General features: G+C 36.6%; 1 protein-coding gene across 1 annotated transcript in view; it reads left to right on the top strand.

Annotated features, from left to right (window-relative positions):
* PARD3B (par-3 family cell polarity regulator beta) overlaps nt 1-16,114 on the top strand; it is a 1,353,776-nt gene that overhangs the window by 527,366 nt on the left and 810,296 nt on the right. The gene's annotated exons all lie outside the window — the stretch shown is intronic.

The following is a 16,114-nucleotide window of genomic DNA, read 5'->3' as shown; positions in this document are numbered from 1 at the left end:
TAAGGATTTCCTGACACAGCCATCACGTGATGCTCCAGATAAACAAACAGAAGACCTGCAGACCTGATGAGCTGATGCCTCTTTACCTCAACACCTGGTCCTTTTTCCCTTTACTGTCTTAGGAGAGCATGAACAGGGGAAGGGATTTTATCTGTTGCTCTCCCTTTGAAAGCAGATGGGCATGTGGCTCATTTCAATTCCTAGTGATCAAGAGAAGGAGGTACATGGAGGAAAGATGATTGTGGAATCACAATATCTGGGAATAGATGCTCGTGTGGCCTGGAAATAGTTCTTCCCCTGGACCTGCTGGCAAATGCCTTCCTTGGCTTTGGAAGTGCTTTATATGTATCCAGGTCATTTTGCTTCTACTAGTCTCACTGTCTTGCTCCTTCCCACCTGGACCAACACATCCAGGTCTTTCAGGGCCTTGGTCTCAGAAAGTTAATCTACTACTACCCTAGAGGCCAATCCACTACACTGCCCACTATATTTCTATTTCTGGCCCTACTCATATTTCTGGTTTTTTGGCTTGTTTTCCTTTGTTTTGTTTTTTAATCCCATCCAGCCAGGCCATCTCACAGTTGCCTACCTCCACTTCCCTGCTCCTTCCCCACCTCCCTTTATTATACCTCCCCAGAACAAAAGTCTTTTTCTTGATTACCACTCACCTATATGACTCATCTTCCCCTTTACAATGCAAACTCCTTGAGTTAAAGAACTCTCTTTTTATCAAAATTTATCTTCAGCTCTCAGCATGATTCCAGCCCCATAGTAAGCACTTAATAAATGCTTTTTTTTTTTCATTTCAATCATTTTATGGATGCTTAGTTACTTTTGTTTGACTTGAGAAATACTGTGAAACCCTCTTCCCATCCTACCCTCTAAAAATCATGTTTATGTCTTTTGGTCCTACCTGAAATTACACCATTAGTAATTCATTTATTTATCATTAAGCTGGTATTCCCTTCAAGTGTGGGTGGTTAAACATTAAGCTCATTTATACTTTTGAGAGCCTTTCCAGAGATAAGATTGTGATTGAGGAGGAGAAAGGGGGGTAAAAAATAGTAAAGTTTTAGAATCCTAGACCCTTAAACCTGGAAGGGAATCACAGATATTATCTGGGCCATTGCCCTCATTTTACATATAAAACCAAGAGAATCTTAGGGACTTAGCTGAGGTTACAGGGTGACTGAGTGACAAAGATTAGACCAGAACTAATGTTTTCTGAACTATGCAGGTTTTTGTTTTGCTTCTCTTGGTGAGGACATTAATGGTTTGGGCAGAGTGAAATTAGCTTTGAAAAGGAGACTTTAGGGATCCCCTTTGGTATAAAGGCTCATTCTTTGGGAAGGATGGGAGAAAGAAAGAGTGGGAAAGATAGGTGATGGAAAGAAAAAAGTTAGCAATAAAATTGCTTTAAAAAAAAAAAAGAAAAGATTGATGGGAGGGTGTGGAGGGGTATACCTGAGTAGAATTTCCCATTAGCTTTGCTTGAGGCCAGCTCTAGAGTGAGTCTTCCTTACTGTACGTAGGCAGTACCTTTAAAAGAGAAGTCTGCAATGAGGAATTTGGTTACTATTACTGAGATTAAACTGGAACTATATTTCCCACAGATTATTTAACTAGAGATGAGATTTCTTTTTCTTCACCCAATTTCCTTTTTTTTTTTTAATCTCAACTTTCTTTCCCTCCTGTAGGTCCACTATCTGACACAGGCAACCTGTATTTAATGGAGGAAGTAGTTGTGCAGATTTTTGCCAGGAAATAATATGTTTTATGTTGCTGATATAGTTAATACAATCACTTTTGAATTAGAAAACAAGAGTGAATGCAGTGAAGGAACTTGGGATGGTTACTTTTTTTTAAAAATGGGAAGTTCTGAAATAAATAGCATAGATTTTATTCAAAATATGAAACAGATTTTTTGGGGGGGAGGATGAGGTCCAGACATGTGATTTCATCCCTATGGGGAACTCTTTGTCGGGCAGCTCCTTCTAGCAATGCAGAAGTCCTCTCAGTGCCCTGGGTAATTTTAAAACTGAGTTACAGAACTGAGAAGTCAAGAGACTTGCCAGGCCAAACCAGTATATATCAGAGGCTCAACATGAAACCAGTCTTCCTGACTTTCCGGTGGGTAGAGTGCTGGACTCGGAGTTAGGAAAATCTAAGTTCAAACGCAGTCTTAGTAATTCAGATCCACAGGAAGAACTGAGTTCAAATCCATACTTTGTAGATACGTGACCTGGGCAAGTTACTTAACATCTGCCTCAGTTTGATTATCTGTAAAATGAAGATAATTCTAGCACCTACTTTTCAAGGTTATTGTAAATATTAAAATGAGATAATATTTGTAAAAGTGGTTTGAGGGGCAGTTAGGTGGTGCAGTGGATAGAGCACCGGCCCTGGATTCAGGAGGACCTGACTTCAAATCCGGCCTCAGACCCTTGACACTTACTAGCTGTGTGACCCTGGGCAAGTCACTTAACCCCAATTGCCTCACCAAAAAAACAAAAGTGGTTTGAAAACCTTAAAAAGCACTACTGTTATGCTAGCTGCCTTTTAATAATTTGTGCATATATATTTGTGTTCATATACGTACATATACAAACATATCATAGTATTTAGAGATAGCGATCACAAAAGTCATCTAGTCGGGCAGCTAGGTGGCACAGTTGATGGAGCACCGGCCCTGGAGTCAGGAGGACCTGAGTTCAAATCCAGCCTCAGACACTTAACACTTACTAGCTGTGTGACCCTGGGCAAGTCACTTAACCCCAATTGCCTCACTAAAAAAAAAGTCATCTAGTCAAACCACTTTATAGATGAAAAGACTGAGGACTATCGTCACCATCATCATCTTTATTATTAAACATTTATGAAATGGTTACTAATGTATACTATGAGGCAGCTAGGTAGCTCAGTGGATAGAGTGCTGGGTCTGGAGTCAGGAAGTCCTGAATTCAAATCCTGCCTTAGACATTAGCTATGTGACCCTGGACAAGTCTCTTAACCTCTGTTTGCCTTAATCTACTGGAGAAGGAAATGGTGAACCAGTCCAGTATCTTAACCAGTCCAATATCTTTGCCAAGAAAACCCTATGTGGTGTCACGAATAACTGAATAACCGAATAACTGAACAGCAACAGCAATCTGCCAGTAACTGTGCTAAGAACTGAGGTTCCAAAGAACGACAAAAACATAATCTCTGAGCTCCTGGAGCTCACATTCTAAGTGGGGAGATAACATGCTAAGGACTTTGAAGATACATAGTGAAAATGAGAGGTGATCTCAGAGGGAAGACATGGTAGGAGAGGGAGAGCGAGAGCGAGGGAGTGAGCCTGGGAAAGCTTTTTCTTCTAGAAGGTGGGGTTTGAGCTGAGGCTTGAAGAAAGCCAGGGAAAGAATCCAGGAGGCAAAAGTGAGGAGAGTGAGAAATCCATGCATGAGGGATGGCCACTGGAAATGGAGAGAGTTGAGAGATGGAGTGTCTTGTGCAAAGAAGAGCAAGAAAGACAATAGAGCACATGCATTGTGATAAAGTATAAGAAGACTGGATAGGTAGGAAGGGGACAAATTGTGAAGTTTTAAAAGCAAGATAGGGTAGAATGCTATCTCTTAGAGTTTAGAAAACCTGGATTTCAGCCCCATCTCCATGATTTACTTAACTGTGTTACCATGGGCAATGCTCTTAACCTCTCCGAAAATCAGTTTCTTCTGTTAAAATAAAGTCATATTTGTACGGCTTAAATGTCGAATGTGGCCTGTTTTTTTATTAAATTTTCTTATTAGACTCAAACCCCAATCAGCCTGTTAAGATCCTAACTTCCCAGTTCATTAACATACTGTTTTCCTGATCTATTTTTCCAGTTCCCTTTCTACATTGTTTGAGCTCACTGAACATTTACACTGTTAGAATGCACCAAAATATTGAGAGTGGTAAAAATAATTGGAATTAATGCAGTTGTTCTTCTAATTGTCCATATATAAAAGGTCCATTTAAGGAAATGAAGAGAACTTTACTTTGTTTTGTTTTGTTTTTTTGCAGGGCAATGAGGGTTAAGTGACTTGCCCAGGGTCACACAGCTAGTGTCAAGTGTCTGAGGCCACATTTGAACTCAGGTCCCCCTGAATCCAGGGCTGGTGCTTTATCCACTGCACCACCTAGCTTCCCCAAGAGAATACATTACTAAGCATTTCTCAGGTCCCTGGACAATACCTCTTTACTTTGGAAGGCCCAGCACAAACTTCTCTCTAAATACCAATATCAGTTGACTGTATTAACGTCTAGGTCTAATTCACTTGTAGTTTATGTGTTCATAAATCACATTTCTAAAATTTTACATTGAGTTATCTCTGACCCAGAAGTAATTTTTACCAAAGCATTGGTATTTAGGTTTTAGCACACTTGTAGTGGTCAAATAGAGTGAGATAGCTCACCCAGAAAGCTTTCGGATATAGTTTTATGATATATTTGCAGAGAATCCAGATGAAAAATATGTTATGGTTTATATTTTTAGACAGGCCTAAAAATACTCCCAATTCCCCACCATCTCAGTCCTATAAAATAATTTCAAAGTTTTATAGATTTTTTAAAAAAATGTTACAAACATTTCCACATTATCTCCATCCCATTAGAGATCTATTGTAACAAAAACAATTAAGTAAAACTTATAATACAGTGACTTCATCTGAAAGTACACACAATCTTTGACATCTATAGTCTCTCCATTTCTCTATTTTTAAAATCATTTTTAAAAAATTAACTATCTAATTTCTTCTCCCCCCCACCCCATTTGTTCCTTGTAATAAAAATACATAGTCAAGTAAAACAAACACCCTCATTGGCTATGTTTTAAAAAAAAAGTCTCCTAATGTACCCTAAAGCCATCTTTGTATTGCATGTTTCATCATCTGTCCTCTAGAATCATGGATGATCATGACTTCGATGATGGATTTTACAGCTTTCAAAGTTGTTTGTATTTACAATTCATTGTTACACTAAAATTTGTTGTCCTAGTTCTCCTCATTTCATTCTTCATCAGTTTTTAAAAGTCTTCAAAACTGTTCATTAAAAAAAACTATTGATGTTCTACTATAGGTTGTTCTTCTGATTATACTCCTTTTTTCTGCATCAATTCCTAAAAATGTCTCTATGGCTCATTGAAATCATGCACTACAGTACCACAGTAAATTGTGATATTTCAATGTGATATCACATTATTGCACTCTAAGCACCAAGCAAAATTTTATCAGACTTTTCCAAGCTGTTTTACCTCACTGGAACTGGTCACATTTAGAACCTGATTATTGTTGTATCAACAATTAGTGTTTTTCTATAAATATATACTTTTAAAAAATTCTAAATATTCACAAATATGGTTTTGTTATATTGTAGGACTAACATTTTTTCCAAGGAAATACATGTCCCAGGTCATAGCTTATACCAATGGGAAAATAATTTAACAACTTGCACAAAAAATGTACATGTGTATTTTAAAGAACTCATTTACCAAAAAAAAAAAAGTCAGGAAGGTACATACACCTGTGTTCCTTGACATGAGGGGGCATGATTCTTGAAAAAGTCTTTAGAATTTGTCTAATTAGCTGTATTATGAGGCTGCTGCTGCTGCATATTTTAAAATGGTAATGGAAACCAGAATTGTCTGTATTGTTAAAGGTTACCCATGCTGTTCTCTTAGGAGTGAAACCAATTTATCTGAAGTTTCTAAAGACACATGTTGGGGATTTTTGGTTTCAAGAGGAATGAGGAAGACTGATTTTTATCCTACTTAGTGCATTTTGACTAAAATCTGTGAAAATTACAGCTGTTACATGCTTGGTTTTTGTACTGATGAAGATGCTAATGTAATTCTGCTAATTTTTAAAATCCTGATTAAACACTCCAAGCTAGCTGTCAGAACCATATTAAAGAAGAGATCCTATTTTGAAACCTTTGTTTAAAGTGGCATAAAATTAGCACACAAAGCCAACCAGTATTTAGAGGCAGGCAGCTTGATGCATGTATTAAAACGACATTTTGCAATGTTTCACTCTCTTCCCAAAGGTGAGAAAGTGTTTTAACCAACTTGTGAAATGACGGTAACTTCACATTCTTGTTTAAATTTAATTGTGTTTTGTTAATTTTAAGACAAATTATCCCAAGTTTATATTTGTTGGATACTGTGGGGGGTTTTTTAGGGTATTAGTAAATTCTTGTGGGCAGGAGGGGATGGTGGGACAAAAAAAAAGCCTTGTTAAATCTCAATAGTTAAACTGACTGAACTCAAGATAGAAAAGGCGATTTTCCTACCAATAACATTATTCACTATACATGTAATTATAGCAGTCACATATTTCTTAGTGGTGTAATTAGCAATCTAAAATACTCCACATATAAATGCAGGTGAATCTATGTAGTAAGAGAATAAGACTAAGCTCATCCCCTCCAAAGACTGCTATTCTTTAGCCTAAATAACTTTATTGGAAACTCTGGGGACAGAGGTCAAAGGTATAGATGGCAAGATAACAGAATGATGAATTATTCAGTATAGCAGGAGAAACCCTTTTTTCAATATTGAACCCAAACCACGTATATTGATGGAATATACAAATTAAGTCATTTCTGCTGTTTATTAAAATGTCCCTTTGTCAGTGTAGAAACCAAAGACATTGTCAAATTGTTTAAATATTGGGTGGCACAGTAGTATGAATTATATTCAATTTATGGTAGAAGCACCAAAGATACTACAGACTTATAAAATCACAAGATTATGAATTTATATCTGGAAGGTACCTCAGCTCCCCTCATTTTTAAGATCAGAAAACTGAGGCTCAAAGAGATTAAAATGAACCATCCAAGGTCACACAGCCAGCAAGTATTGGAGGTGAACTTTAAACCCAGGTCTTCCTAACTCCCTGCCCATCACTTTATTGATCGGTCCTACAGAAGGTTTCTTAAGTCTAAAAGAGTTGATGTGCCTTGGCCTAACTAATGAAAACATAGGTGAAAATTATATCTCTAATGTATTCAAAGTTAATACATTTTTTTTTAGTTCCTCTGATAAATGTCTGGTGAAGAGAGGATAAAAGATAGTACAAGCAAAGAGATGGTAAGAAAAATGAATCAGTCAGAAATAACACAACTTCTTTGTAGCTATAATAGTTTTCTTTTTAATAGTGCAGACATTGATCAACAAGTATGCCTCTGAATACCAGTTTTATGATATTTGCAGTGGTTCATAATATGTATTGTTCAGAATCTATAGAAATAATTGGTTATACACTTCCCTTGGGGGGGGGTGGAGGGAGTGGAGTTCTATTTTTTAAAGCTGTTCTTAGCACCTCCACTCCAGTAGAGAAGAGAAAGTCTGAAACTCAAGACAATCTCTTTTGTTTCTTGCTTACAGTAATAGAGGGAAATGTCGAGGAAAAGTTTAGAATTTTGACTAGATTTGAGGATTGGAGATGGATATACTTCCACAGTCAGTGCACAGAAGACACAGTAAATGAGAGGGATGATCTTGTCACCCAAGTATCAGTGGCATGTCACTGTAGCCCTCCTCCCAGACTCCCCTATGGCCCTTCAGCCTATGTGCTTAACCAATATGTTCTGCTTATTACCCACTCTAGATCAGTGTGACCAGTAGCACACTAGTTCTGTTCCATCTGTATGATGCTCCAAGCTATTTTCTCTAATTCCGTGTCTGAACAGTCAGTCTGTAAAGTCAGCCCTGAAAAGATGACACAGGTCCCAGGAAAGACACCCCTCCCACAAGAGGTTCTCTTTCTATACTTTAGTATGCTTTTTTTCTGATATCAAGAGGGAAGGGGAGCCCTGTCCATCCCCACTGTCCATCTTTGAAAACCTGAAGGGGATGAACAATGTGTTGGAATGGACATTAGGAAAGCCCTTGTATTAAAGAAAATTTTCCTACAGGAATTTCAATTATTAAATATTTATCAAAATTAACAGATTTCTTTCTATACTATACACACCCCTACAAGGGTCAGGGCTACAAGTTTTTCTATGAATCTATATATCAGGTGACTAAAACCCAAATTCTGTGGGATGGGGAATTTTCACTGGAAGTGTTGTTATTATTCAGTTGTTTCACTTTTGTCTGACTTTTTATGACACCAGTATCCAGTGATACTGGAGTGGTTTGCCATTCTTTATTCCAACTCATTTTAAAGAAGAGGAAACCAAGACAAACACGGTTAAGTGACTTGCCCAGGGTCATACAACTAGAGTGTCTGAGACCGGATTTGAACAGAGGAAGATGAATCATCCTGATTCCAAGCTCAGTGCTTTATCTTCTGGACCACCTATAATGATAATTTTAGAGTGAGCTGTTTTAGGAAGAATATGTTTGCATAGAGTCCTATCGTTTTCTACAGCAAGAGGCATATTGAAGGAGTTTGACAGGGGATTGTGGGAGATTGGAGGGAGCCAGAGAGATGAGAGAGAAGTTCAGAAATCAAAGTGAAAGAAAGCCAAAAAAAAAAAAATCTTTGCCAACTTTATAGTTTTCCTATGGCACCAGTAACCCTAGCCACCTTTGTGTTACTAAAAATCATCTTCAGCACTTCCCCATGAATTTTTGATTTAGGCATATCCATGTAAATAGTAAATAGAATACTGCATCAGCTTAAGTATTAGAAAATATTTACAGTGACTTACATCTCTAGTTAATCAGTGTAGCTCACACCTATCAAATTGGGAATGTCAGATAAGTATCCTAAAAGTAAGGCAAAATATTGGCTAATATCTATTACAGGGCAGAATAATGACCAAATTCATAGATCATGATTTTCTGTATGTGCCTTTTGTGAAAGAGAATCATTTGCTAGTTTAAGGCTGGCTATACTTATTGATTAATAAGTAGTAGTAAATAACAGTGCTGACTGAGCTTGAAACCTTAATGTAAAAGGTAAAAATAGGTGAACAAGAAACATACATGTTGAATTTTGAACATTGGTAAACTTAATCATGACTGTTATTAGATTTAATCAAACTATAGCAACATAGTAAAAACAATTGGTTAACCTTGACAATGGAACAGTGAATATTAATTTACTCTTTCCTGCTGCTTGGCATTAGTGTTTAGCCAATTCTAACTGAAGAAATATGATTAAAAATTCAGAAATATTGAAAAGTCCCTGACTGAAGAAATATATATGACCTCAGATTCAGGACTGTCTAAAATTTTGATGCTTACTTTGATATATTAATGAGTTTGTGCCCTTATAGGTTTAGGAACCCTATTGAATGAATGAAATAATATATTCTAAGGGTATAGATTAGATCTTAACCCATTCGTTGGAAGGAAAAATTTAGCTACAGAAAGAATGTGGGTTCTTATTTAAGAACTTGTGCTGGGGCAGCTAGGTGGCTCAGTGGATAAAATACCGGCCCTGGATTCAGGAGGACCTGAGTTCAAATCCAGCCTCAGACACTTGACACTTACTACCTGTGTGACCCTGGGCAAGTCATTTAACCCTCATTGCCCTGCAAAAAGAAAAAGAAAAAGAACTTGTGCTAAACTCCTTGCTCTGCTACTCTTTGATTTGGGGCTTGTCAAGTAATGTCTTTGGTCCTCCATTTCTTCATCTCTAAAATGGGAAGCTGGGACTAGGTGATTTCAAGAGTACCTATAAAATAGCAATAAAACAAGTGCTGCGATAACTTCTCATTCTATATGATTCTCATCTATGTTCTCCTATAGCACCTCCATAGAGGTGGTAACACCATAGGAGGTAGAGATTCTTTCAGTCTTTTAATATTTCTTGAATGCTAATAAAACACTCACTATGTCTATGTTATATCTTGGTATTGATACATAACTGGTTCGCTTCCTTATTTTGTAGTCACTTTATTATTTTGTCATTATATTTCATGGATGAATGGCTTATGACATTTCTTGTCTACATGTAATTTTTTATACATGTTATATACTACAGTAGTAGGGTTTCCACATTCATGAAAGCAGAGATCATTAATATATCAAAGTAAGCATTCACATTGTAGACATTCCCAAATCTGAGGTCATATATATTTCTTTAATTAAAGGCTTTCAACATTTCTGAATCATGTGTCTTTCAATGATGCTTTCGATGATTTACTGTTTGATACTTCAAAGACCATCAGCAAAGCAAATTCCATGATCATGTCATATGGCATAAATAGAAGACTATCAGGAATAACGATGACCATGGTAAAAATAACTGGCAGATTTATTGCTCATTAAGCTTTAGAAAGGTTTGAGCCATTCAATAACTTGTACTACAGGCATTTATTATCTTAATTTCCAGAGGATCATACTGAAGCTCAGAGAAGTTAAATGACTCATCCATGATCATATACCCAGTAAATCAGATTTGGGATTTGAACCAAAGTCTCTCCTAACTTTAAAATCTGGGCTCTTTCCACTACAATTTACTCTCTTTGAAAACATAGGCTTTGGTGACAGTGAACAGATTGGAATTGTTGAAAGGGCTACGCAGTTCCCTGACTGTGGTCTAGCCAGTTCCTTCTCCTGTTATTTTATTCTAGACCCAGCTAGAATCATCTGTCTGTGTGCTTCCTGTTCAGGATTTATGTATTGATAAACCAGCTCAGTGACATGTTCATTCATCTTCATGCCATATGAACAATTTGTATTTAAAATCCACTTAGTTTTTCCTATGTTAATAGTTAAGTTAATCTTTTTTGACTGATCTCATTGATGAAATCCTATAATGTTCCAGTATCAAAACAACCAGCATAATGTTATTTGCAAAGAGAAACAGAGAGACCTTGACAATTTGTAGGAAACTTCATATTCTGTTTGTACTTTTCACAGGGACATCCACCATGAGAGTGACCAAAACCTTTGGAAAACATGTTTTATTCCCTACGTGGTATTGATAAAGAATCATTGGACAAAGTTCTTTGGCAACTGATTCTTCTAAGAAGTCTTGTGTGATTGAAATGTCTATTTGTGACATACTTTATTAGAAGAATACCATTGTGGCTACATTTTGTTTCAGTCAATGATTGTCAATAAACATTCATTAAGCTTCCGCTATTTGCTAAACACTGTATTAAAAGTAGAGGATACAAATAAGAAAAAAAAAAAGATAGTCCCTACCATCAGGGAGTTTACAGTCTGATGGAGAAAGACAGATAGCACACAAAAGGAAACTGAAAAATGGAGGGTACTAGATTGGAGGAAAAGAATGTGGTCAGTCTCTCATATAGAGTTGTACAGATAGGAGATAGTAATTATTTAAATACCTTGGAAAGACAGCCTAACTAAAAGAAATAAATGTCACTTTAAATTTACTAGGTGTTTGACTATTTAAAATTTTGACAAAACACCTCTGATTAAAATTCTATTGCCAACTCCCTAGTTTCCATGTGCTGGAGGTTTAAGCTATCATAATGATTTCAATAGAGTAGATACATACTATCAGGAATAAAAAAAAAATTAAAAAGTCATCCCTCCCCCATAATGCAGGCATAGCGCTTGCCAGTTGTAAAAAAGCTTTTAAATAAATAAAAACTGCTTTAAGGTATTAACAGTGTAATAACCTATTATTTGCCTAGTTGATTGGTATATTGTTATGATTATTATTCATATGTATTCGGTTTCAACAATGTTGAATGTGTGCACATGTGTTGGATTTCAACATTATATAGTGCTGACCTTCTAATTATGCTACAGATCTCATGACAAATCCAACATTTCCATGTTGCTCCTTTATTGATTATTCTTGTCAGGATTTAAGATGTTTAAAGAAACATAACATACTGTTTTTGCCAGTAGATTAGAAGAATGTCACCGTAGTGATTATTTTGTATTAGAATAATCTTTTGATTACTAATCTGTTTAAGTCTTATCTTAAAAAACCATTTATCAGCACTACCAGTTACAGAGCAGACAATTTGTAGACTTCATCCCAAGAAAATTAAAAAAAAAAAAAAACTTTGGAAGTATCATTTTTCTCTTGAGGAGAGAGGGATTGCTGGATTTCTCAGTTAAAGAAGTCTCTGTGTTGGAAATGAGTAGTCACTTATGAAAATTCTTTTTGAATAGTTAATTTGCATATCCCTAATTACATGTGCTCCTTTCGAAAGGCTGACGTTGGTATTTATGATGTTTGGATTGATTAGTAATGCAATTGTGTTATTAATATTGTTGCCAACAAGGTGCCCTTATAAATGGGGTTTTGAGCAGCTTTTCCAACTGAATGTTTTTAATAATAGGTAGATTTTCTTTATGTAAAGGGTGATGAAAGACTTAATTCCCCTTAGTTGGCTTATTTTTTCTTTAAAGTGTGACATTCAACTTAGTTTTATAGAATATCTGTCTAAAGTAGATTGACTCATATTTAAAATGTTAATTGTTTAGATAATATTTTAAGGGGAAAAATCATCCTTCATTAGGACAAATCAGTATAAAATACAATGCTTATAAAGTTTATCTTCTAGCTATTGACTGAATTTCAAGTTTACATTTCCCCAGATTTATGTATATGCTATTATTCAGGTTAGCAAATTTCATGGCATAGAATTTGATATTCTTGAAATAGCCACTTTATTGGAATTAATTTTTTTTCCAAGGCAGTGGGGGTTAAGTGACTTGCCCAGGGTCACACCGCTAGTAAGTGTCAAGTGTCTGAGGCCGGATTTGAACTCAGGTACTCCTGAATCCAGGGCTGGTGCTTTATCCACTGTTCCACCTAGCTGTCCCCTGGAATTAATTTTAAAAAAATAGAATAGAATATCACAAAATCTTAGATTAGGAAGGGTCCTCACAAACTGTCTAGTCCAACTGGTAAGAAAAAGAAAGAAAGAGAGAGAGAGAGAGAGAGAGAGAGAGAGAGAGAGAGAGAGATTACATCTATGACACACCTCATAAGGGATCCATTGGTCAAGCTCATTGTTAAAGAAATGCATATGTCATCTTCAAAGGCTGTATAGTGTTATATTCTGTTCTAGGGGAAACCTATCACAGATTAGATTCTCATAATAGTAGAATCAGAAAAGATCTCATACAATGCCTAGTCCAACTGTGAGCTATGTAGAGGGAACATGTTAGTATGTTGTCCAAGATTATATAAATTGTTATTCAAAGAACAGGCATTAGATGTTGTCCCTTCTTGGCCTCAAGGAAGTTGCTATATAATTTGGGGAAGGAAACTGGCATCCTACAATTTACATAAATATGTATCTATTTTGTTTAAAAACCTGTGATTTCATCTGTTTAGGAAAAACTTTGTGGAGAGTCCTTGTATGATATCGACAGCAAAGGACCTGTAGTTCTATAGTTTTAAGATAGCTGAGAGGTTAAAGGAGTTGTCCTTTTAACTGTTCTATGGTCAAATAGCTGTTATGTTCTGTTAAGGGCTAAAATTCTAGCTAAACTGTCTAAAATATCTAATGAGTGGTCGCCAATAAATTATAAGCTTTAGCAAGAGTTAGACTTTTAAGCATTTATTAAGGAGAATAAGAATTTGGTAAAGAGAGAGAAAGGCCTAGATTCCTATCTATTAAAGGGAGAGCACATTTCTAGCTCCGCTCTCCACCAGAGTCCAGAGGAAAGAGCCCCAGAGCGAGCGCCAGTCTCTTCCTTCCTCCTCCCACTAGCCCGCGTCACTTCCTGACGCCAAAGAAAAGACTCCTGGTCTTGCCCTCAAAGACCTTCGCTTCATGGGTGGAACTCTTCTACAGTAAGTCTCCAGCAGGTGTCGTCATTCCAATCGTTACAGTTCAAAGAAGAACTTGAACCCAGATTTTCTTTAATCCAAGGATTAAGCCCTTTATCTACAATACTAAATATTTACACATTCATTAATAAAAAATATATTGAGCCCTCTTCAGGCCTTTCTAGGGATACAGAGAATGCCCTAGACATAGCTCCTGCCCTTGTGTAGTCTCTTGTCTAATAGGGAAAATCATTCCCTTCTACATTTACTAATCATTTGCAGTAGGTGGAATGCAGAGCATGGCACAGGGGGAGATACAAATCTGGATAAAACAATCTGGTTCCTCATGAAGCTGAAGTGATAGGAAAATGGGACACATACACCAACAACCTTAATACAAAGTTCAGTGAGAAAGTGTAAATACAAAGTACCATTAGTTCAGAGGAGAGGGATACTTTTTTACTTGGTAGGAAGAGTGGAGGCTTCAAGGAGATGTTTTTGAACTGGGTCTTGGAGTATGGGAAGGACCTAGACAATATAACTGCGCTACCTCTTTTAAAAGACAGTATCATTTTATGTGTATCTTTTGCACTGGACTTGTAGGGAAACTTCTACCTATGGAGATCAGTGTGTACACTGTAGCTTTAAGTCTTAGAGAGTTTATCAGAGGTGATCCTTGAACCCTGCCTAGGTATCTGTAATTAATAATTGTAATTATTTTTCTTAAATTATTTTCAATTAGCAGAATCTGTCTTCTCTCCCTCCCACCTTACTCCCCAATTGAAAGAGAAAAAACAAAACCCTTGTCACAAACATACATAGTCAATCAAGCAAAACAAATTTCCACATTGACCATGTACAAAAAATCATGTCTCATTCTTCACTCTGAATCCTTCACCTCTCTATCGAGACATAGTAACATGCTTTATCATTAATCCTATGGAATTGTGGTTGGTTATTACACTGATCAGAGTTCCTAATTTTCTGAGTTACTTATTTTTACAATTTTCATTGAATAAATTGTTCTCCCAGTTCTATTCATTCTGCATCAGTTCATATTCTGTCTCTCCAGGTCTCTCTGAAACCATCTCCTTCATCATTTCTTACAACACAGTAGTCCATCACATTTATAATTCTATAACTTATTCAGGCATTCCCCGATTTGTGGGCACCTCCTCCTTCTTCCCTATAATTCTTTTTTCTCCTTCCTATTTCCCTGTTGAGTGGAATGTATTGCCATCCTTAACCCTGTATGCATGTGTGTCTGGATTCTCTCCTTCGACTAGTTCAAATGAGTGAGATTCAAAGTATTAGATGTTCTCCTCCTTGTTTATATAGATGTCTACTTATTACCTCCCTCCAATTGTAATTAGAATATAAGAAATCTATCATCCTTCCCCTTGTCACCTTTAGGATCAACCCCATACTGTTCTCCCTGTCCTCCCTCCCTCCCACTCTTAAACATTGCTTGTCTTCCTTTCATTATTTGATTTCTCTAAGCCCACTCTGGTGCTTTAGGTTGGCTTTCTCTGGGCAGCACATTTCCTGAGCCACCTTCCTCTTCGTCTCCCAATCTACTCACCAGCTGCCCCCATTTCCTTAGAGCACTATTCGTGTTTTACCTAATTAATGTGATAATTTAAGTTACACTGGTGTATTTGCAGCTGCTCATATTTTATTTGTTCTCCTTGCCAGGCAAAAACTCTGCAGTGGCTTTCAGTGATAGTACCTCCACACAAACAAGTGACTCAGATAGGATTAATAGAGAGGTTGATAATCTATTACAAGCTAATGCAGGAAAGAAGTTTAGACAAGTGAAAGCCTTGTGTCACCACTCAATCATATATCATAAAAAGCCTACTTCTAGGACTCAACCCTAGTGACCTAGTGGCATCCCCTAGTGCTTCCCCTCCACTTATTGTTTTATTAGAGCATCCAATAAAATTTTGGAGTCAGAACACCCAGGTTCAAATATAACCTCTGATAGTGAAGGGCAACATGCCTTTAGCCAAATCACTAAATTGTTTGTGTTTAGTTTCCTCATCTTTGAAATGAAACTGTGGGACTAGATTATCTGTCAGATAGCTCCAGATTTTTAAAAAGGAGATGTTCTCAGGAGCCTCACATAGGGAATAGGGCATTTATTGAATCCAGCATGATACAGAAAAACAAACAAACACAAAACTGTGGTCTTGGAATTAGAAAACGTGGGTTTAAAGCTAAGCTCCTTACTGGCTCTAGGAACTTGGTCATCACTAAAGTTTACGCATATGGAAAATGTGAATAACATTACTCACGTTTATCTACTTCACAATCTGTTATAAAGATCTAATTTTTAAAATCTCTTTAAAAAGCTTCATCATCCTAAAGAGCCTTAAAAATGTGAGTCATCATCGTCATCGTCATCATCATCATTAGTAGTAGTA

This window comes from Dromiciops gliroides, chromosome 3 (genome assembly GCF_019393635.1).
Source record: "Dromiciops gliroides isolate mDroGli1 chromosome 3, mDroGli1.pri, whole genome shotgun sequence".
In the NCBI taxonomy this organism is placed as follows: Eukaryota; Metazoa; Chordata; class Mammalia; order Microbiotheria; family Microbiotheriidae; genus Dromiciops; species Dromiciops gliroides.
This window is presented reverse-complemented; position numbering and strand designations above follow the sequence as displayed.